This window comes from Sorex araneus, chromosome 3, assembly GCF_027595985.1.
Source record: "Sorex araneus isolate mSorAra2 chromosome 3, mSorAra2.pri, whole genome shotgun sequence".
Classification (NCBI taxonomy): Eukaryota; Metazoa; Chordata; class Mammalia; order Eulipotyphla; family Soricidae; genus Sorex; species Sorex araneus.
In genome coordinates, this window is record NC_073304.1 from 238,121,988 (window position 1) to 238,145,308 (window position 23,321).

The 23,321-nt window shown below is 65.9% G+C and overlaps 1 protein-coding gene across 7 annotated transcripts in view; it reads right to left on the reverse strand.

Moving 5' to 3' along the window:
* Positions 1 to 23,321, reverse strand: part of RBFOX3 (RNA binding fox-1 homolog 3) — a 141,682-nt gene that overhangs the window by 67,427 nt on the left and 50,934 nt on the right. For 4 of the 7 annotated variants that reach the window (XM_055133107.1, XM_055133110.1, XM_055133115.1 and 1 more), the window contains exon 3: positions 4,346 to 4,425. The gene's annotated coding sequence lies outside the window, so the exon portion shown is untranslated. Of the gene's footprint in view, positions 1 to 4,345; positions 4,431 to 23,321 lie in introns of all 7 variants that reach the window. The other 3 variants (XM_055133108.1, XM_055133106.1, XM_055133109.1) reach the window with 1 other exon arrangement.

Here is a 23,321-nt window from a genome sequence, read left to right on the forward strand (position 1 = left end):
TCTGCGCCAAAGGTTTGGTCCTTCCCAGAGGCTCCTGCCTGCCAGGGCCAGCGGGCGGGATGGGCAGAGCTCAGTGGGGGGCTGGAGCTCCCCTGCAGCAAGCCTGGGTGTCGCACCCCTTCACCTGCTGCCCGCCCCGTCCCGGGAGAGAGGGTGAGCACCCAGGGTGAGCACCCACCCACCGGGTGGCAGTTCTTGTTTTTGTTAATTTATGGGTTTTTTTTTCCCTTTGGGTCACACCCGGCGATGCTCAGGAGTCACTCCTGGCTCTGCACTCAGGAATCACCCCTGGGGGTTCTTGGGGGACCCTATGGGATGTGAGAATCGAACCCAGGTTTGTGCAAGGCAAATGCCCTCCCCGCTGTGCTGTCGCTCCAGCCCCGGGTGATAGTTCCATCTGGCCCTGCAGCCCGAGGCTCGCCACCCGCCCTCCCCACCCCTGCACATTTCCCGGCCGGGGACCAGCTCGGGCAGAGCCAGCTGCACCCTTAAATCAAGACGCAGCATCCGGCAGGGTGGAGGGAAGGCGGAGGTGGGATTGCGGGAGCTACACAGGGAGCTCCGTGGGGGGCGTCTGGGTGAGCCTGTGCCCCAAGCTCCCGGAGGGGGGTGGGCACGGGAGCCCTGGGCCGGCCCACTCTGTGCTGTCTCTGACTCTCCATGCTGTGCCCCGGCCGTCGGCCCTCGCCTCCCAGCCCCTGCTGCCCTGCGTCCACTCCACAGGGAAGTGGCCTGGTACCTCGGGCCTGGCCAGAATCCTGAGCTCCGCCGGCCGGGCAGTGCCCCGGGCACGTGACCGGGGCCCCAGTGCTCGTGGCCGGGGTGCGTGGGCATGCTGGGGGGCCTGTGTGAGACCAGGCTGCTCTCCGCAGCTCCGTGGGAAAGCAGCAGCAGGGGACCGCCGTCCTGTCCACTGCTGGGGGCCGGGGGGCAGGCCGGAGACCCGAGACGGGGCCAAGGGGGCAGAGGCAGAAGCGAGGCGCCCCAGACTCCGCATGTAACGGCCACTCATCCCGCGGACTGCTGACTGCACGTCCTTACAAACCGCGCTCCCGCCCAGAAGCGCGGCCAGCGCCCCGCGGTCCAGGCGAGGGGCGTGGACCCGCGCACGCATGCGCGCACTCTCGCAGGCACCAGGTCATCCGCCCAGGACCAGGGCACAGCGGGGAGGGGCCGCGGCCCGGGTCTGGGAGAGAGGGGCCCCTCTGCCCTTCCCAGGAGCCGCAGTGCCCGGTGGGAGTTCCCAGGGCCAGACTGCCCTCCTCCCTCCTCTTCTCCCCCCTGCCCCGCCCCTGCCCCTCTTCGTCCTCCCCATCCCGCCGCCCTCCCCTGGGCCCCCAGTGCCCGTGGCGCGTGGCTGCGTGGTGGAGACCTCGAGGGTGGATAGATGGGGTCACCGCAGCCCAGCGGGGGCCCTTGCCCTGGGCTGGGCTGGAGGCAGGGCAGGGCGGTCTCTGTGGGGAGCGGGCGTGTGGACACTGGCCCGCCCCGGGGCTCCCAGATGCGGAGCCCAGCCCGGACTGGGGTGCTTCCTGCGCTGCGCTGGGCCCTGGCCGGGAGCCCGCACCCCGCCACTGCTCCTGAGCAGACTCAAGTGGCAGCAGCACAGGCGCCCCCAGAGGCCAAGGCTGTGCCAGGGCCCGGGACGGGGAAGGAGCCCAGAGACCATGGGGTGGAGGAGGGAGGCAGACAGGAGAAAGCAGTCCTGCAAACACCAGGGACTGCAGGAGGGCTTCCTGGAGGAGGTGGCATTTGAGAACAACTCAGCGTTTTCCAGGGCCGTCCTGGTCAGGGAACAGCATGAGCAGAGCCCCGGGACAGGCCAGCTCTGTGACAGGTCAGGCTGGGGAGATGCGCATGTTGAGGGTGGGCTCAGGGCCTGCCTTGGGTCCTGCCCCACGCGCACACACACACCCTGAGTCTAAGCTGGTGTGGACGTGGGGGCAGGGCCCTCGGTGGCACGTGGTGCTGACCTTGGTGGCAGGGTTCAGGAGCACGCCATAGGGAGCATCGATGGAGGCGAGGCTGGAGGTCACCATCCGTCACCGGGACCCGCGCTGGTCTCAGCCCTGCCGCCCACAGGGGCAGGGGTGGGGGAAGAGGCCGAGGCAGGGATGGGCAGTGCCTGCGCTCTGCGTGCAGCCCTCCCCCCGCCGGCTGGGCGCCAGGCGGCCTCACCCGGGCCCAGGGCAGCGCTGGCCTTGCTGGCGCCCACGCGGGCACCAGGAGGGACTCCCGAGGGCAGGGCCGGGATGAGACCTGGGCGTTCCCGTGTCGCCCCAAACTGCGCCCAGCAAGGAACAGCAGAACCCAAAGGCGCCTCTGCCCAGGCAAGGGCAGCGGGGGCAGTGAGGGGGCAGAGACAGCACGGGGCCCCCGGAGTGGACGGCCCCTGCAGCCACCCCTGCTAACCGCTCTGGGCCGGGGTCTCAAGGCTGCCCGGGGTGGGGCAAGGCCAGGGCCCGGAAGCCCAGAGACGGACACGGGCCACGCAGAGCCAGGGCTGGCCACCCTGGGGAACCCCACGGCTGGACACCGCTGGGCATCTCTGCGTGGGAAATGGGAGGTGAGGCCCAGGCCAGCTGTGTCCATCCTGCTGAGAGGAAGGGGTGCCCGCAGGAGTCTCCCCTGCGGAGGGTGGGGTGCAGGAGGGGGAAGCCCAGACACTCAGACCCAGGAGGCAGCAGCCGGGTCAGCCCCAGGCACAGCAGAGGGGGCCAGTGGGGGCGGGCGAGGTGGGGAGGAAGTGTGCAGCCCCCCCCCCCCCGGGAAGGGGGCGGGACCCACGAGGAGGGTGGTCGCGTTTGTATCTGACCACAGGAAGCATCGAGTTTGCCAAGACGCCCCAGCCCGGTGCCCTCCGCCTCCTCCATTGGATTCACCCACGGTCAGAGAGGAGAAACTGAGGCCCCAGCTGACGGAAGTGCCTCAGATTCCACCGCTGGGATGGGGAAGCCCGGGCACCCACCCCACTCGGGCAGTGCCCCTGCCTCTTGGGGCCCAGGGGCTGGGAGATGGGGGCTCTGAGTCAGCTTCAGGCCTCACTCCTGCACCCTCCCCCCACCTCGTCAAAGGCCCCAGCCGCACCCCACCCACCCACAAACAGCTGCACGCCCTGCCCAGATGTCACCAGGTTCCACCCAGCGCCAGCCCGCTGCCCTGTGGGCGCCTCCATCCATCGGGCTCCGCCCCCGGCTGCCCTGTGGGCCCCTCCCCACACCAGGCAGGGGAGCTGGGCATCCCCAGGGCCCTCCGCTCTCCCTCCCCAAACCCAGGAGCCACACGGAACAGCTGGGAGGCACTGAGCTGCGAAAGCCGCCTGCCACGGGGGCAGGGCCGGAGGGAAGCCGGGGACACCGGGAGGGGAGCGACACTGTGCCGCAGCGTGTAAGACTCAGCCTGGAGGTGGGTGTGAGAGGGCGGCGGGGAGGGCGCCCCCACCCCCGCCGTGCAGACCCAGCCCTGGGCGGCCAGCGGGGCCCGCCCCGGTGCGGGGCCCACCTGCCCCCACGCTGGCAGTCCGGGAGCGAGTTTGGCCCCAGGCCTTCTTGAGGGAATTTCTCTGATATTTATTAACCCACTTTCCCTCTTGGCACCGGAGCGGAGGAACCCTCGGCCAGAGCTATTCATAGGCCCGTGGCCCTGGGGAGATGAGCTCATACCTAGCGGACAGGTGCCAGGCCGGCGGGGCTTTCCGAGCCGCCTAAATATAGGCTGCGGGGCAAGACGGGCTGAGCGTGGCCCCGCCCCGGCCGCCGGCCCCGCCCCCAGGAGGAAGAACGGCGCCGCGAACCAACAGGGAAGCCCAGCCCGGCCGCCGGCCCCGCCCCAGCCACACCCCCGGAAGAAGAACGGCTCCGCGAGCCAATCAGAAAGCCCTGTCCGGCAGTCGGTCCCGCCCCCAGCCCCGCCCCTAGGAAGAAGAACAGCGCCTCGAACCAACCAGAGAGCCCTGCCCGGCAGCCAGCCCCGCCCCCATCCCGCCCGCCCCCGCCCCCCGGAAGAGGAACGCGCGGGCCTCGCACCCTCGCCCCACCCCGGGAAAACTGGGGCTGTGAAACGGCGCGCTGTAAATGACTCTTACAAGCAGAGTTCCATAAAAAGACAGTGAGGGGATTTGTGAGCAACCCAAGGACAATTAAAATTGTTTATCTACTTACCTCCCCTGCTGGCCTATTAATTATCTTGCACCGGCCGATCTGCATTTCGGGGAGGCCACGCAAGGGGGCGGCGCAAGGGGGCGTGTCCTCGCCCTCCCGTGGCTCCCCTTTGGGGCCCGCAGTGCTGCCCCCGACCCCCAGAAGCCCTGGGATGGGGCGGGACGCGCGGTGTGGCGCTCACCCACCTGTGTGCGGGGGTCCTGGGGCAGGTTCCCCGCCGAGGGCCTGCGGCGCGTCCTCCTCCTCCAGCGGGGCTGAGTCCGCACTGCTCTGGGGAAGGAAACAGCGGAGAACCGGCTCAGTCTCGGAACGGCACAGGACACCGCGGGGGCTGCGGAGCCGCCTCGGCCTCGAGGGGGGCAGGGGCTCTGCTGCCCCTCCCCCACCGCAGGCCCCTCAAGGCAGAACAGACTCTGGGGTCTGCCGGGTGCGCCCAGGGGTCCAGCCAGAAGTGATTGGGCCCAACAGGTCCTGTTCTCTCCAGCCCATGGGAGGGATAAGTCTGAAATCACCCCACTCTCTGGGGGTGTCCCCAGTACCGGGCTCACTGCAGGGGGCCTGTGGCCAGCCTAGTCCTAGATGTCAGACCCCACATCCAGTTCTCCCATTCAATCCGTGACCCTCCTGTCCACTTCACAGGACCCCCATCACAGCCCCTGTCCACCTCAGAGCCCCCCGTCCAACCTCACAGCCCCCGTCCACCTCACGGCTCCCCCTCACGGCCCCCCATCCACCTCACGGCCCCCAATCTGGTGCACAGCTCTCCAACTGTCCCCCACCATCCACCATTCATCCATCCACTATCCATCCACCATCCACCATCCACCATCCATCCACCATCCATCCATCCACCCATCCACTATCCATCCATCCACCCACCATCCATCCATCCACCATCCATCCATCCATCCACCATCCACCCACCATCCATCCACCCATCCATCCATCCATCCACCATCCATCCATCCACCCATCCACCATCCAGCCACCTCCCTGCCCATCTATCAGTTATCCAGGCACTCACCCACCCATCCATCCATTCATCTATCCACCCACCCACCCACACACCCATTCATCCACACCCATCCATCCAGCCACCCATCCATCTGTCCACCCCATCCGTCCACCCACCCAACCCATTAACTCACCCACTCAATAATCTCGCCATCCACTCACTGGTTATTAATCTATGTAATCTATCTGTTCTTCACTCATCAATTATCTACCTACCCATCCATCCACTTATTATCTACCTACACTTTCATCCACCCATCTGCTGATTTTCTCTCTCCTACCTATCTCTGCCTCCCTCTCCTTAGTGGGGCCACATGCCCATAAACCCGGTGTAAATGGAAAATGAAAGTTGACAATCCAGCTTAGCCTCACTGCCTCAGCCTACTCGGGGCACACATCGGCCCCCAGATGCAGGCCCCCTAACCCAGCACCCCCCACCCCCCGTTAGAGGTTTCCTGCCGCCTGCCTTGGCTGGGCGCTGAAGGGGAGAGTGCCCGCCCCCAGGTGGCGGCTGATGGGAGCACGGGGCCGGCCACCGTGCCTCACTGTGCCCCTGAGAGTGACCCACAGTCCTGGCGTGTGCACGGTGCAGAGGCTCACGGGCACAGAGAGGGCCAGCGGGAGGGCAGGGAGGGCAGGACGGAGAGGGCAGGCCACTGACCCCGTTTCTCTAAGCACCACTGAGGCCGGGCCCTGTGCATCCACAGACCCAAAGTCCAGCCTCGGTGCCCACCATGGCTGTGGGGCTGGATGCTGCGCCGTCCACAGCAGCACACGGGACTGGCCTCCGAGTCCCCAGGACAGTGGCTGCCCTGCCCCAGGCCTCTGTCCCAGGCAGCCGCCACGGTGAGCGATGGCTGTGCTGGCCTGAACCTGTTTCAGCCCCGGCCCCAGGATGGGGGGACCCAGAGACAGAGGAGGGCAGGAGAGGAGGGGAGGGAGATAGAGAGGGAGGGAGCTGGTGTGCTCAGTGGGCGGTGAGGGTGCAGGGGTGCCCCTATAGGTGCAGACACGCCTGCCTGGGGGAGGGCCGAGGGTGCCCCTCTCTGGCTGAGCCCCTCACGGGGACCCGGGGCCGCGGTTATCGGGGGCCCGGCGGGCAGGGAAACCTTCCTGGGCCTCCAGCTCCCACGTGAGCCCAAAGGAGCTGGTGCCTCTCTGCTCCCTGCCCCAGAGAAAGAACATTTCCGCTCTGCTTCTAGAACAATCCCTCTGGGGCTGGAGCAATAGCACAGCGGGTAGGGCGTTTGCCTTGCACGCGGCTGACCCGGGTTCAATTCCCAGCATCCCATATGGTCCCCTGAGCACCACCAGGGGTAATTCCTGAGTGCAGAACCAGGAGGAACCCCTGTGCATCGCCGGGTGTGACCAAAAAAAAAAAAAACCAACAATCCCTCTGGGGGCTGTGGCTGCCAGCCACTGGCAGGGGGTGAGTGAGCAGAAGGGGGTGGGCTCGGCTGCCCCGTGCTGGGGGCTCCCAGGGTGGACGGACCCTCAGATGCAGTGGGCAGCGCTGCCCGCCCCTCGAGGCCCCTTTGTGGGGGCGGAACAGGTGCCAGGAGCCCGGGGGTGCGGCTGGCTGGCTGCAGACGCTGACAAGCGCTTCTGAGGCAGGTCCTGCGGGTGTCTGGCCCGTGGCCCCGGCTCTGCTCCTCAGACACCAGCCGGAGTTCGAGCAGCTGTCCTGGGTGCGGGGAGGGTCAGCGATGGGCCTGGCACGGCCGCCTCCACCTGGCGACCAGGTGCTCGTCCACGGCCCATGGGGCTTCCTCAGCTCTGCGCTGGGAGGAGGGGAGGGGGTCTCAGGGGGGCCCCGGCCCCAGTGCTTGTAGAAACACCAGTGAGGTTGATGGGGGTGGGGAGGGTCTCCCCCGAAACGCCCCGTGCCGGTACCCCAGAGTCCCCACAGCGGGGGCCCGCCACAGCAGGGACCCGGTGTCTCATGAACGCCCGGGGAGCTGGCCTCCCCGCGCCTCTGAGCGGGCGGATGCTGCACGCGGGTCCCCGGGATGTCCCACCTGCTGTCCCTCAAAGGACGCTAAAATAAGAAACAGAAACCCCCGTGCGCCGCCGCGCGGCCCCCGCCTCTGCTCTGAGCCGGGCCTCCGGGATATTTATTGTTCTCTCGCTCCTAAATCACTCCTGACGGCCGGGCGCTCGCACTCCATCACGGGCGGGCGGCCGTGCCGGTCGCAGTTCCCATTAGCTTGCAGAAAAAGGAGCCGCACTGGGCGGCCCGCCGGGAGCTGTCCAGTGCTGAACCCCGGGTGATGGACGGTTATGGACCATCTGCACTCGCGCAGGGGGAGGATTGATGGGCGGGAGACATGGGGAGGGCGTCTGCCACGATAACTCACCGCCCTCCTCAAGGAGCATCCCACCAGGCGGCCCTCCTGCTACCCCGCCGAGGATCAGCAGCCCGGCAGCCTGGGAGCCTGAGGGTGAGGGGCTCCCCGGAAGTACCCCCAGCCCCCTGCTGTGTTAAGGGTCTGGTTCCTTGCAAAACTGGTGTGGAGACACCCCGATGCCAGCTGGCCCGTCCTTCTCCTGCCAGCCCTGCAGGACCGGGCGGAGATTTGCTGAGAGCAGCAGCGTGCAGGGTGGCACAGAGCTGGGTGTTCCGTAGCTGTGCCAGGCAGAGTGGAGGGGCCCAGGCAGCCCAGCCCGGTGCCCTCTGGAAGGAAGTGCCACCCAGGGCAAGCCCCGAGGGCTCTGCGGGGAATCCCAGACCCTTGCCACACCCCCCGGGGTCCCGACACTTCCCCACTGGCCCCCCTCCAACAAGGCCTTGGAGAACCGGGCAAATGAGGACCCCCAACTCTGACCTCCAGGGCCTCAGCCTTGGTGTCCACAGCGCGAGGCCCCAGCTGGCCTCACGCCGTCCTGGCCTCTGCAACTGGCTAAGGTGGGCACTGTGACGGCTCTCGCCACAGCCAACAGGCCTCTGAGGACTGGCCTGCCTGGGACAGGCTCCGAGGAGCCAGTGAAGCCCCTGGGCCGGGGGTGCAGCCTGCCGCCCCGCCTGCCCAGAGGACGGTCGCCCAGCTCAGCATCAGCCGGGACGCCGTCTGGCCTGGCCAGGTTCTCGCGGGGCGGGGTCAGAGACCCGTGGGGGGCCCCTTCCTGCTCTGACTGGTTCCTTTCACTTCTTTTCCCTGTGGTTTTCCGGTTTGATTTTGGGCCACACCTGGAATACTAGGAGCTACTCCTGGCTCTGTGCTCCTGACCCGCGTCCTCTCTCCGCCCTGACTTACTCTCTAGTCTACGTTTCTCACCGGGAGCCCAGATCTGCCCGGAGAACTCCTGTCAGTGCCGGGTGCACTCCAGCCCGTCATGAGCCCCCCTGCTGGTCAGTGCAGACGCTGAGGGGGGAGGCCCTGGGCACTGGGAGGGCTGAGAGGTTCCCAGGGTCACAGAGGGCAGTGAGGGGGAAGCAGGGGCGCCACTTTGTGGGTGCAGATGCGGGCGAGAGGCCAGTGTGCGGGCCATGCGTGCAGCAGAGGGGGTGCGGGCGGGGATGTGCTGGGCAGACTGTGCCCTCCTCACACGCCCCTGCCCGTCCACGAACAGAACCTGCCTTCTCTGCTCAGCACTCCAGGCTACGCCGACCCCGCCAGCCTTTCTCCCTCAGGGCCACGTCCAATCGCCAGGCCATCGGGCACGAGGGAGGGCACGAGGGAGTCCACACCACAGCGCGGAGCAGGCAGAAGTCAACCAGGGGCCCTGGCCTGCCTCCCCTCCCCTCCCCACCCTGCCTGTTTAACTCATTCATGACCAGCCCGGCCAGGGGTCCATCCTGCCTGACCCCATAGGTGCTTGCTGAGTGCCCTGAGCAGACCCCTGGGCTCAAAAGGCCTTGAAAGTTGGACCAGCTGCTGGCCCCGCGCCTGGGGCTCGCCTCGCTCCAGCCTGAGCCATAGGCTTCGCCTGTGAAAACAGCAGCAACTTGGCGAATGGCCAGAGCCGGCACTTTGTGAAATTAAATTCTAGGCTTGGACCAAGCCGCCTGGGTAGAGCCACGCTGCCCAGGGACAGAGCAGGGGCACCAGCGAGGGAGCCAGGCATGGCTGGGCCTCGGCTGCGGCTGAGGAGGTGCCAGCAAGGAAGGCGCTCAGCTGCAGAAGGCCCCGCCCACACACTGGAAGGCCCCGCCCACCTCCGCACCAGACACCCTCCACTCACTGCCTCAGACCCACCCACACACCAGACAGCCCCACCCGCTTGCACGCCAGGCTCCACCCACACGACAGGCCCCGCCCACCCTCGCAAGAAGGCCCCACCCCTTACACCGAGGCCCCACCACCCATCACCCACCGGTCTGGGCTGGGTCCAGCAGCTCCCCCAGGTTCCAGCCGCGGCACACTGAGGTGAGCCCCAGGGCGCTCGCTGGTTCTGACCTTCCCCACGCCCGCGCCTCAGCCCTGGCCTCGGATGAAGAATTTATGGATCCCCCGGATTCCCTGCTCAGCGCTTCTCTCCCGGAGCGGCCCCTCCTGCTTCATCATGAATATGATCTTTGTTAACGCGTGATGGAATGAGGTGTCTGCTAGGCCCGTCCCTGGGGCCCCTCTAAGGGCCGCTCCCCCTCCCCCGACTCCGGTGGGGTCACCTCCCCTCTGCCTCTCTCCCGCTGTGCAGATCACCGCCCTTGCCAGCGCTGCTCGGCGGCCACAGACTCCGTCCACAGCCCCGGCCTCCAAAGCGCCGCACTGGCCACACCACACGCAGGGGCTTGGCAGGAACCGGGGCCCTGCGCCCCACATTCTCCGGTCACCCCCCCGCACTCACCCTGCCCCCAGCACCAGCGTCTCCCCTGCACCGCCCCCCCGGGGGACCTGCAGCCCTGCCCTCTCGGGCTGACTCCCCGCCCCGACTGGCACCTGCACCCGGCCCCCCGCTGCTACTCAGCATCTGTGTGGGGGTCCCCAGAGCAGGTGACACGGGTGTTCCCCCTTACTCCCCCCCTGCTGCTCTGGGGACGCGAGGGCTCGCACGAAGCGTTTATGGAGCCAGGCGGGCCCAGGGGCCCCTAACGTGTCTCTGTCCCGACCCGGCTGGCACCCCAACCACGTGCTCCGCCTTTAGCCCCCGAGTCTCGGAGCCTGGGGGGATGTGCTCCAGGACGCAGGGGTGCCTGCGGGTGGGCTCAGGGGCGGGAGCTGCTGCAGCCATCACCCGCCAGCACCCTGGCCGTGGCCTGCCCCTGGAGGGTCCCCCCGACCTGGCGTCGCGGTCACTGGTGGCTGTGCATGCGTCCATCCCACGCGCTGGGACTCCAAGAGGCCCCCGCTCCGGGCCGAGCTTGCCTCTCTCCTGCCGTCTCTGGGCGAGTGCTCTTGGAGCACCCACGGTCTGAGCCCGCTGCCACGGAGTCCCGGGACCCCAGGCACCGTCAGCGCTTCCTCCGTCCCCCTCGGCGCCTGCCCCGGGCCAACATGGTTCTCTCCCTCCGCTCTCACTCCCACAGTCCTCGTTCCCACCCGAGCCAGCATCAGGAGACCCCCGGGCCCACAGCTCTGAGCAGGCGAGCCGCAGGGCGGGGGCGGGGGCAGGGGCTGGGGGGCACGGCCCCGCGCCGCTCAGCCAGGAGGGCTGTGCGCCCTTCTCTGCCCTGGCATTTCCCCACGTCGCTGAGCAGTGCGGTTGGTACCGAGCTGGCAGGGTGGGGGTGAGGCCAGACAGGGGCCTGGAGGGCAGGAGAGAGTGTGGGGAGAGCGGGTACAGGGCAGCGTGAGCCCGAGACGGGAGGGAGGGGCAGAGACAGAGACAGAGACGGAGACAGGGAGAGGCAGAGAGACGGACAGACCCAGAGAGACAGAGACAGAGACAGCAATGAGGAGAGACAGAGACAGAGATGGAGAGAGACAGAGAGACAGAGAAAGATGGAGACGAAGACGGAGAGAGACAGAATGGAGAGAGATAGAGACAGAGATGGAGAGAGACAGGAACAGAGAGAGATGGAGAGATGGGGCAGAGAGAGATGGAGAGAGACAGAGACGGAGAGAGACAGGGGCAGAGAGAGACAGAGAGGCAGAGAGAGCAGAGCAGGGCCGGGGGAGGCAGCTGTGGGCCCGGGTTCGGGGCCCCGTGGGTGGAAGGTGGCACGCTGCCCTGAGGGCCCCTGGGCCAGCCCCCTCCCTTTGTCCCACACGCAGCCTTGGCCCGGGTCAGCCCCGCGTCACACCACCCCGGGGCCAGGGGCCAGCGCCCTGCTCAGGACAGGAAGGAAACGTGGTGCGAGGCCTCAGCCCGCTGGCAGGCCGGCAGGGCCGGAGGGAGCCCCCAGCCGGCCCAGCCCGCCCTGTCCCCTCAGCCTGCCGACGCCCAGCCCGCACCCCATGGGAGCCTTCCAGAACCTCCGCCCAGAAGGCCAGTGTGTGCACACACATCCACGTGTCTGTGTGCACGTGTGTCCGTGTGTGCACGTGTGTCGGCCCCTGCAGGGCTGTGCTGCTCCCCCTCCTGGTCCCCGCAGCCTGGGCACTGGGTGTCGGGCGTCCCTTCCGTCCCCCCTGCCCAACCCCCTGCTGGCACGCAGGCACCCCTCTAATAATCCTTCCCGGAAGGTGGGGTCACTGCGCATCACAGCTGCCCCCGCAGCCGCCGTGGGGGCCTGTGGAGGCCCCTGGGGTGCGGCCTCTGCAGCCCCGGCCCCCTCCACACCGAGCAGGACCCGCACGTCCCTCCCGCCTCCCGGCCGCTCTGGAGGCGGCGGGAAGGAGCAGGCGCGTGTCCGGAATGACAAGGGGCGGCCCTGGGCTCTTCCTGGTGGCCGCGGCCTTCGGGAGGCGATTAGGAAGGAGCCGTAAAGCCAAGTGCTCGTATTTCAGCCGCCCTGACGGACGGGCCGGCCACCGGGCTGAGCACTCTGCTGACTCAGCGGAACTCGCCCGCCCACAGGTGTGGCTGCCGGCCCACAGTGCAGGGCCCCGGCCCGCCCCAGCGTGCTGGTCCCGCCAGGCAGTGCCCCCAGGTGCCCACGCCACCCACGGGCCCCGGAAACCACCTGCCGCTGCCACACATGAGGAGAAGCAGCCACCCCCTCACTCCCATCTCCACGGGGATCTGGGCTGGGCTGGCTGTCCGGGTGAGGGAGGGGCTGGCCAGCACTGGGGGGGGGGTTGTGTGGGGGTTGTGTGGGGAGACGGGGACACACCGCTGTCCATGGTGCTGAGACCATCACCTGCGCCAGCTCACAGGGACACACCACACACACACACACACACACACACACACGCACGCACACGCACACACGCACGCACACACGTCGCTGTCCATGGTGCTGAGACCGTCTTGGCGGGCAGGGGGAACCTCTGAGGTTCTAGATGGAAACTGAGTCCCAGTGGGTGGGTGGGGGAATGGGTGTGAGGTGGGTGGGTGAGGGCTGCTGGCCGTGAGCGGGGGGCAGTGGTGGGTGGCTGGGGGGTGGTGGACACAGGGGCAGAGGGTGAGCCACAGCAAACACAGCACAGCGTGAGAAGCGGACGCTTAGTTAGAGCCGCCTTCTTCCAGGCCGTCAACTGCCTACCCCGAACCCGGGCAATGGGGCGGGAGGGTCCCCGCCCCCGGGTGGTCACTGCTTCCTTCTACGGGACCCAGGCACACACACGGCCTCTCTGTCCCTCTGGACACTCCCACCAGGGGTCCAGCCCCGCCCAGGGCAGAGGAGGATGGGGGGGGTCGCCCGGTGCGCTGGGGCTGCCGCCCTGCCCGAGCCGGCCCCGGACAGCACCCCAGGGAGAGCGGCTCGTGTCAGTGTCCGAAGGTGCAAGGGACGGCCAGGAAGCCCTGGCCCGGGCAGCAGTCGTCCACGGAGCCCGGTGACCCCCGGGGGCCCGGTGACCCCGGTGGTGGCCCCTGCCGGGCCCAGACCCCCAGACTCGGACCCACCGTGAGAATCGGCAGTTTCCAGCTGCTGCTCTGGGGGGTGGGGGGGGCGAGGCCCTCGCCACTCACGGGACACAGAGACCTGAGGGCACGAGGGCCGCTCTGCCCAGCCCTGCTGCCTCCCCAGACCCTCACGCGCACACACTCGCACCCGGGGCCGTGTACCCCCGACCGTCGCCCACAGGCGGGGAGGTGGGGAGAGCCGCGACGCCTCCAGCCCCTCAGTCTCGGACTCGGGACCCGACCTGGCCGGGTGATGAGGCAGGACGTGCCGGGGAGCGGAGCGCGGAGACAGCTGACGGTGACGGATGGAAACAGCGCGAGCCCGGGCGCCCGCGGGGCCATCTGGCTGCTCTGCGCGCCGAGAGCGGATTCCTCCGCGTCAGCACGCACGCGGCGGGACACACAGCACAGCACAGCGGCACCCGCTCGCTCCGGGCTCACACCCACACGCTGGCACCCCCGGGCCCGGCAGGGCCCCCGGAGCCTGTGTGGAAGGAGGAGGGGCCAGCACGCTGGGGCCGCCGTCACGCAAACGTCACGCACCCAGGAACGCTGTGCGTGCACCGAATGTGTGTGTGGTACTCACAGCCCGTCATGCACACATGTGTGGGTGTGCCAAGGGCCACACACAGAGTCACAGACCCTACACACATGCACATGTGTGAACAAGTGCACAGCGATGCACTGAGACTTAATGCTGCTATGTGTGCGCATACATGGGCACGTATATGTGTGCATGTGTGCTTCTACATACACATGTGTGCATGTGTGCACGTGCATGTATGCACTTGTGTGGGTGTGTGAATGTATGTGTGTACACATACAACATACAAGCATCTATGTACATGTGTGTATTGTGTGCATGTGGGAGTTTTGCATGCACGTGTTGTGTACATGTGTGTATGCATGTGCGTGTTTCCGTGTGCGTGTGTGTGTTGCACAGGGAGGTCCTGAGGGAAGCACCTCGGCAGCTACTTTGTCTGCTCGTGCTCCCCCCCCTTCCTCTCTGTTTGTCTCTGGGACTCGCCCGGAGCTGGGGAAGGGCCCTGGGGTCTGGGCAGTGCAGCCCGCCTGGCACCTGCCCCCACGCGCACTTGGCTGAGAAACCAGGAGGCCCGTCCCCTCCCCCAGCCCCGTGCGGGCCCTGCTGGCAGCCGCCTCGCTCCAGCCCATTTCCCGGCTCTTTGCATAATCGTCTTAACCGGAAGAGGAGCTGAGGCCCGGGAAGGGGATTTGCACGGGGCTCTAATCTGCGGGACTGTGGATCAGAGGCCGGGACCAGCGCTGGGGAGAGCGATTCCTGCAGGAGCCTCCCCTGGGGCTCCCTCGAGGCCCTGCCCACTGTCCGCGCCTGGAGCTGACCACTGGCCCCGGCGAGAGGCGACGGGCACCAGTCTCTGCCCCCGTGCCCAGTGGCGGCGACAGCGGCACGCCGGGAGTGACTCTCCCGGCCGGTGAGTGCAGCAGCAGCCGCGCCCTGGGCTGTGGCTCCGCCGGGCCTTGTGTCCGGCCGCGGTCAGGGCTCCAGACCAGCTCTCCGCCACGCAGGGTGAGGCAGAGCACCGGGGCCGGAGCAACCCCACCCCGCGCGCACGGGCTGCCCTGCCGGAGGGGCTGGGAGGGGCCAGGGACGCTGCCCAGACCCCGGCCAGGGCCCCAGCTCTCCCGGTGGGCGAGGGGTGAGGCCACACTCGCCCACTTCCTGGCCACCGCCGTCACCCGAGTCACCGAGTGTCTGGGTGGGAAGCAGCGACACTTCCCGAGACAGAAGCGGGCCGGAGGGCTCTCGGACGCGGCGGACCCCGAGCCGGGCCAGGAGGGACCCTGAGCTCACAGCCAGGAGGACGCCCTGAGCACGGCCGAGCGCGGCCCCCAGCCCTAAACCGAGGAAAGCGAGCCGGACAGCGGCAGCTGCGGGGGTGGCCCCGGGAGCCCCACAGCAAGAGAAAAGAGGGGGCCGGGTCTTTGGGGGGCTCGGGTGCCCTGCGGGCGAGCTGAGCTGCGGTGAGGGGCCAGCATGTGACTCCCAGAAGCGGGAGCAGCCGAAGCAAACAGGCAGCACGGCCTGGACGGCGTCCACTGCGGCCACCCACCGGGCAGGGCCGAACCCGCCCACGCCGCACGGCCGCGAGTCCAGGAAGTGAGTTCAGACTTGGGGCGTCCTCACGGCCAGCGTGGCTACTCAGGGCGCTCTGAACCGGGCAGAAGAACCGAACCTTCCTGGGGTGCTCCGGGGGCTGCTGGGGGGGATGTGCCCCAGCCCCCGGCCCCACTGGGGGAAGGAGCACGCGCATGGCCTGGGGAGGCTGGAGCCTGCACCCACGCCCCCCGCAAGGCCTCCCCTCCGGGAGGTGACGCAGGCGCCACACTCAGGGGTCACCCTCCTCTGCCCGGGCAGAAATGCAGAGCACGGAGCCTTCGGGGCCCGGGGGCCCCAGAACACTGCCGTCTCCGCCACTTCCGCCGGGGCCCGGGGACGAAGACTGAGGCAGAGCCGCCAAGGACCCCCACATTGCGCAGCTCTGAAGCCTCTGAAACGGGAGGCGCTGCAAAGCCCACCCGCCCCTCCAGGGCCGGCTCGGGCCTACACAGGAAGTTCCCGTCTGCGCTCCGACCGGCACCGGCCAGCGCCACACTGACCTTGCCGGTGCCCCTCGGGCCCCCGAGTCCGGCCTCCAGCCCAGCTCCCCCCCCCCTCCCTCCCCGCTCCTGCCGGAGGGTCCCTCTGCTGGTTCGGTCCAGAGCGCGGCTTCCTGTTGCTTCAGCCTGCTACTATGTTTCTCCTCCAAAGCCGCTGATTTCTATTCTTAGCTTTATTGTTTCCATTCTTCTGCCGGCTCTGGGTTTATTTCACTCTCTTTCATTCCCGTGTTTTTGAGGGCGGCGCTGAGATGGTGAATCTGGGAATTTTACCCCCACAGAAGCGTTGAGTGCCACGGACCTGCCACCCGCTGCTCTCAGGGCAGCCCCGAATGCGGACAGTGACTTTACTCGGTCCTGGTGCACCTTCTTCTGCAGGGGGTGGGGAGGGCACCACGCTGGGCAATGCCCAGACTGACTCCTGGCTCCGTGCCGGGCTGATGGCAGCTGGAGTGCTGGGATGGGAGCGGGGTCACCCGCAGGGGGTCGTCCGCAGGGGCATCGCCCGCAGGGGGGTCGCCCGCAGGGTGGGCGCGACCCGTTGTCCACCTCAGGCTCCTTTGCAACTTTCTCTTTCCACGGTGGATCCCGACACCCTTTGCGAACCTCCCAGACGCTCGGAGGCTGCCCGCAGTCCTCATCCTCGAGTTCCCTTTCATTCCGTTGGCCGACTCTGAGCACTCGGGCGGGAGCAGCCGCGGAGAGGCCCCGCGGGGAAGAACATGCGTCCTCACCAGCTGCTCATGAGGACTCTGCAGACTTCCGATGACCCAGATGGTCCTCGGTGCATTCTGGTCCTCTGTCCTGACCCGTGTGTCCCCAACATCATTAATTACTGAGACCAGCATCACAGCCCCCAATGTTGACTGCTGATTGGTCTCCTTCGCTGTCCATTTCCCACCGTGACTGCGGATTGGTCTCCTTCGCTGTCCATTTCCCACCGTGACTGCGGATTGGCCTCCTTCGCTGTCCATTTCCCACCCTGACTGCGGATTGGTCTCCTTCGCTGTCATTTCCGAGGATTCCTTGCAGGGACATCAAGGCACAGTGGTGTTGCACTTTTGACTTAAGCATCTCTTCATATGCCATCGCACTTCATCTCGTGACATATGTTCATTTTTGTCCCTGGTAATGTGATTTACCCTGAAAATTATTGGTGATAAGGATAGTGCCGTTGTTGGTTTTTTTGTTTTGTTTTGTTTAAAAAACTGCATACTTTCCCATTTCTACTGCCATACTTTTAGTAAGTTTCTGACTTTCTGCAGCCAATAGGGTGGGCTCAGGTGGGCTCACGGTTGAGTCTTTGCCAATCTGCCTTTGCAAACTTTTTATCCCTTTTAGCTCAATAAGAACATGATATTAAAAGTAGCGGGGCTGGAGCGACAGCACAGCGGTAGGGCGTTTGCCTTGCACGCCGACGACCCGGGTTCAATTCCCAGCATCCCATATGTCCCCCGAGCACTGCCAGGAGTGATTCCTGAGTGTATGAGCCAGGAGTAACCCTTGTGCATCACCGGGTGTGACCAAAAAAAGGAAAAAAATAGTATTCCAGGGCCTTCCATTTTGTTTCAAAAGTTTACCATTATTTCAACATATCTTACATTTTCTGGCTGCCTCTCAATGGTATCTTCTCTGTGTTTTTATAATTTTTTTTCTGTTGGCAGATAGACTCTAGCTGATTCTTATATATTGATGTTCTGTCAGCCAGCTGGCTAATCTCTCCTCTCTCCCGTATCTAGAAAAAATATCATTTGGAGTTAATATAAATAACCATACACTGAAGATAATTATCGAAATAATGAAATCAATGTATTAATGTCCTTCCCTTTCATTCCTTACATTTCTATTCCTTGATCTTCTCTTTCCCTCTTTCCGTCTTCCTTTCTTCCTTCTTTCTCTTTTGGCCTTTTTGGAAAGCACGCGGGGTGACTCCTGGCAGTGTTCCAGGGGCCACGGGGGTCACACCCTGGCCCGCACATGCCCGGCTCTGCGCCGAGCTCAGCCCTTGTCCTCCGTCTCTTGCGTGTCCAGGACGGCGTGTGGCGGGAGGCCGGCACTGGGGCCCGCTCTCTGCGCCCACAGTCCTGTGGCCCGCGTCTGTCCTCACACCCAGAGACCCTCCCTGGCGGCTTCTGCACCCGGCGACACAGCCGGGACACCCCGAGGCCGCCGGGTTCTGGTCCTCCGCGCACACCTTTCACCTGCTCTCGGGAAGCTCTGGGCACTCCTGGTCCTCCCGGGACTCCTTCTCGGCGTGGAGATTGTTGCTCCCCCCCACCCCCCTCCACTCTCCCCCGGCTTCATCCTCCCTCCTAGACCTGCACGTTTTACTCCGATCCAGCCTCCCCGTATGTTCACGCGTCCCCCTGTGTCAGACTCGGGTTCAGACGAGGCGCTGATGCTCTTCCCTCGGGCAGGGCCTGGCTCCCCGCACCCCTCCTCAGCTGTATTTACCCCCGGTCCCCCGAACCGCGTTCCCTTTCGGCGGGTACTTTCTAGCACTTGATTTCTCTGCTCTTGGCTCCTTTGTACGTTTTCCTGTTCTTCTTGCACATCTCTGAGCCGCCAGTGATGGAATCCGGGATCCTTTGTAACCGGGTCGCTCTTCCGTTTATTTATTTATTTTGTAAAGCTCGTTCCTGCAGCGTCTGGTTCTCACTCCGCTGTCCACCTCCGTGCTCACCCCTGCTGAGGGAAGTCCTCCTTCTGCCCCACAGCGGGGCCGCCCTGGGGCCGCCAGAGTTCTTCACCCTTCAGCCCTCCGCCTCCACCCCCAGTTTACATGTGATTTCCTGGCAGTCTGCAGGGGGAGTGTGGGGCGAGCCTGCTTAAAAAATGTTCAGAGATGGGCCGGAGTGATAGCACAGTGGGGAGGGCGTTTGCCTTGCACGTGGCCAACCCGGGTTTGATTCCCAGCATCCCATAGGGTCCCCTGAGCACCGCCAGGAGTAATTCCTGAGTGCAGAGCCAGGAGTAACCCCTGAGCATCGCCGGGTGTGACCCAAAAAGCAAAAGAAAAAAAACTTAAGAGAGAACACCTGCCCCTGAGCGCCAGTGGCCACAGGTGTGGGGCGTGACCACGAGCCTGGGAGATCAAGATTCGCTGTGTGGTGGGCGTGGCCAGGCGGTGGGCGTGGCCAGGCGGTGTGTGAGGCCGGGGGTTGGGCCAGCTCCTGTGGGGTGGCCGGCGGGTGGGGGCCAGCGGCGTCCACAGCCCTGCCCTGCAGGGGCCCCGCCTCCAGCGTCCAGGGACCCAGACCTGCTAGTTCTGCCTCCGAAGCAAGGGCTCTGCCCAGGCGAGTTGCCGGCGCCTTCCCCTGCACCCGGGCACATCCCAGTGACCGGTCAGCCCTGACGGCCCTGGCCTGCCCCTGCGCCTGGTATCCGGCCGGCCCTGGCGGAGCTCCTGGTCTCTGGTCTCTCTCTCCTGCCTGCCCGTGTGCGTCTGAGCGCCAGGTCCCAGAATCCGCACCCTGAGCCCCAAGCCCAGAGTCCCCGCACCCTGGTGCCACATCCCCAGTCCTGCACCCCAAGATGCACAGCCCTGAGTCCCGTCCCCCAGACTCTGCCCCCCAGCCCTGACCCTGCCGCCCGTCCACCTGCTCTGCACCCACCATGCCCCGGGCACCATCTGGTCCCGCCCGCCCCACACGCCCTTCCTGTCCTGCCAACCCGGGGCGGGGTGTCCCGGGGTGGGGTGTCCCCCGGCGGGCGTCCCAGCTACTGAAATGAACCCCAGGACCTGTTGTCTTGAGACGTTATTAGGGTGCCAGACCCCTCGGTGCCAGCCCTGCTCTGGACACAGACGACACACATTCCCCAAAGCAGGCGGTGGTGTGACATGTTAGGGTGTGTGCTCATGCGTGTGCAGGTGTGTGCACAGGTGTACCTGTGTGCATGTATGTATCTGTTGGTGTTTGCACATGTGAGCATGCTCTGTTCTCTGCATACAGACATGTGCACAAGTATGTCTCCGTGCATGTGTTGTGTGTGCATGTATGCAGACTGGTGTGTGCACATGTGTATGCAGGAGCGCTATGTGTGTGCAAACAAGTCGACGCTCTCAAACAGAAAATCACTTGCAAACTGATCACAGTGAAGTGAAATTCTCAGGCAGAGCAAACCCAGCCGTGACTCAAACACGTGAAGAGCCAGGAGACGATTCTGTCCACGCAGAGAAGCGGGAAGGAGGGAGGGGCAGGAATGCTGCCGGGGCATGTGGGAAGGGAGGGAAATAGTTCATTAACTCGTAGCTTTTTTTTTTTTTTTTTTTTTTTGCTTTTTGGGTCACACCTGGCGATGCACAGGGGTTACTCCTGGCTCTGCACTCAGGAATTACCCCTGGCCGTGCTCAGGGCACCACATGGGATGCTGGGAATCGAACCCGGGTTGGCCGCGTGCAAGGCAAATGCCCTCGGTAGCTTTTTTTGACTCAGTTTTTTAATTCAGCCGACGTGTTTATCAACTAACCCCACTCACGACACTGCTCCCTGGGGCGGCTCTTCCCTCTGGGTCCCGCGGTCCGGACCGAGCCCCGCGCCCGGCCGCAGACGGCGATTCTGTCGGCGCTGCCCTCCCCAGGGGCAGCTTCTTGTGGAACCATCGCTGCCCGCCGGACCCCCTCAGCGGGGCCACCCCGGGGCTTGGCCACAGCTGTCTCGGGGCGGCTCCTGGCACTCCCCAGCCACACACACACACCAGAAACCGCAGCTCAGCTGTCAGGTAGACGGGAAATCACCTCTGGTTCCCTCTGAAGCACGATCCCAGGATCACTGTGTGGGCGCTCATGTGTGCTGCTTGCATGTCTGTCTACATGTGCGCACACAGGTGCACAGTGTGGGCATGTGATATACGCATGGCATGGCATGTGAGTAGATGTACGGCGTATGGCATGCCAGCATGCAGAACTGAACGCGTGTCTGTGTCCACACGCATGTGTGTGCAGGCACAGGTATGCAGCAGGCGTGCTTGTATGCATGCTCCGTGCACATACATGTGTGTGCACTGTGTAGTGTGTGTGCACTGTGAGGTGTGTGGTGTGTGTGTGTCTGTGCACGGTGTGGTGTATGCATATGTGTGCGTGCACAGTTTGATCCCTGTGCCTGTGTGTGTGTGTGCATGGGCAGTGTAGTGTGTGTGTGTGAATGCACATGTATGCCCCATTTGGTCCCTTGCGTGCGTGTGCATGTGTGTATGTGTGTGCGCGTGTGCGAGTGTGCGTGTGCATGTGTGTGTGCGTGTGCCAGAGTACGTGTGCATGTGTGTGTGTGCGTGGGCTGCGTGGTGCCCGCCTGAGTCCCCCGCCCACCGGACTCACTCCTGCCTTCCCGTGATTCTGTCATTTCTCTCCGGCCCACGGGCCCGTGCCGATTTCTGTTTCTTTATTCGCTCATTAAAGCTTCAATAAAAATGTTATAAAAATGTCTTATTTGGGTGGTTAATTGCCGTTCCCACTTTAACAAGCAAGCCACAGCGCCCTCATCTGTGACCCTGAGTCCCGGCCCCGCCCCTCCCTCCCGCGTCCCCTTTGTCATCTGCGCTTGGTGACAAGTTCCACTAGCCTGTCTCGGAGCCCGGCCGGAGCTTCTCTTCCCTGTCTGCTCCGAGGGCGGAATCGGGCCGTCCGGACGCAGGAGGCAGCGGGCGGGGGCCACTGGCCTGGGAGGGGGGACGCGTCTGGGGGAGGGTGGGGGCAGACCCGAGCAGAGGGGAACGGGGCTGCCTCCTTCAAGGCCTGGTCTGGGTACTGCGCGGAGTCTCTGAGGCCCAGAGGGGAGCCCAGCAGGTGCCACGGGCCACGGGAAGCCGGGGACCCGGGACGCACGGCCGGGAAGCAGCGCCGGGCCACCCCCCAGCCCAGCTGGACGGCACCGTCCCCTCTGCAGGGCCACGAGGAGTGGGGCCGGACAGGCCTGGGGGCGCAGGACCCAGGGAGTGTGGGTGCGGGGAATGAGGGAGATGGGGGATGGGTGGGGAGCAGGCACGGGAGGTTCAGGGACCACGGGAGTAGACGGGAAGGGGACAAAGGCGGGAATGCCACAGAGACTGGGGTGTGCAGACACCGTGGGTGCAGGGCTGTGGGGTGCAGGGGCAGGTGGGTGCAGGGGCAGGTGGGTGCAGGGCTGCGGGGTGCAGGGCTGTGGGGTGCAGAGCTGAGGGGTGCAGGGCTGTGGGGTGCAGGGCTGTGGGGTGCAGGGAATGGTGGGTGCAGGGAATGGTGGGTGCAGGGCTGCGGGTTGCAAGGCTGAGGGGTGCAAGGCTGAGGGGTGCAAGGCTGAGGGGTGCAGGGCTGTGGGTGCAGGGCTGCAGGTGCAGGGGATGGTGGGTGCAGGGCTGCGGGGTGCAGGGGCAGGTGGGTGCAGGGCTGCGGGTGCAGGGCTGCGGGGTGCAGGGGATGGTGGGTGCAGGGCTGTGGGTGCAGGGGTTAGTGGGTGCAGGGCTGCGGGGTGCAGGGGCAGGACAACAAGGCTGAGCTGGAGCTGCCGGGAGCCGGGGCCCGGCCGGGTCTCTCCGGGGCTGTCCCCGCTCCCAGCCCGGGCGGCCCAGACCCTCCTCTGAGACGCCACCGAGGCCGGCCAGATCCTGTGACTGAACTCGGTGAGGGGGCAGAGCTGGCACAGCGCTAGGGGACTGTCGGCATGTGCCCACCACGCTCCGTCCCGGACGGGGTCCCGAAGCCCCCAGGGTGACGGCTGAGTGCAGGGTCCCGAGGGTGTGCCCCAGAGCCCCCAGCAAACACACAGTCTCCGGGAAGGCCTGGCCTCCTCTCTGCCCCTCTCCCGCAGCCCTGCTGCTGCCAGCCGTGCCCATGCCCGCGGCCGGAGGGCCTAATTGCACGTCAGAATTAAATCTCCTCTGAGAAGAACAATCCAGCCGCTCCGCCGCCTAATCACATTAACAAAGTCTTCCTTGATTTCAGTGATCTCCGTCGCGGTGCGCTCCCCCCGCTCTGGGGTGGGCCGGCCCCCGCGGCCCCGCCGCCCACCGCCCCCGGGGCCCTGCACCGCCAGCGGCTCCCCGAGCTTCCTGCAGGGCCTGCGCCAGAGCAGGCGTGTGGGGGCCGGAGGGGGCAGGCACTGGGGGAGACACCGGGCAGGACCCCGCTGTGCCCCGCACCCAGCCCTGACCGACGGAGCTCAAGGTTGCTGAGCTCACGGCACAGCCCAGGGGCACCCACGGGGTTCAGCCACTGGGCCTTCGCCCCCACCCTCTGCCGTGCCAGGCGCGCAGTGCCCAGAGACTCCAGCTGCAGGGGCGGGACTCTGAGAGCGAGGCCTCAGGATCCACCCCAAAGCATGCGGCGAGACACTGAGGGCAGATGGGGCGAGTTCGTAGAGTAGGGGTGCGGTGGGACGGGAAGCTCACGAGCAGATGTCGGAGTAGGGGTGCAATGGGACGGGAAGCTCACGAGCAGATGTCGGAGTAGGGGTGCGGTGGGACGGGAAGCTCACGAGCAGATGTCGGAGTAGGGGTGCGGTGGGACGGGAAACTCACAGGCAGATGTCGGAGTAGGGGAGTGGTGGGACGGGAAGCTCCCTCCTTCCTTTCTCACTCTGGATTCCCAGCCCTGCTGGGACCCCACGGTGCAGAGAGGGAGCAGGGGCACAAGGACCCCCG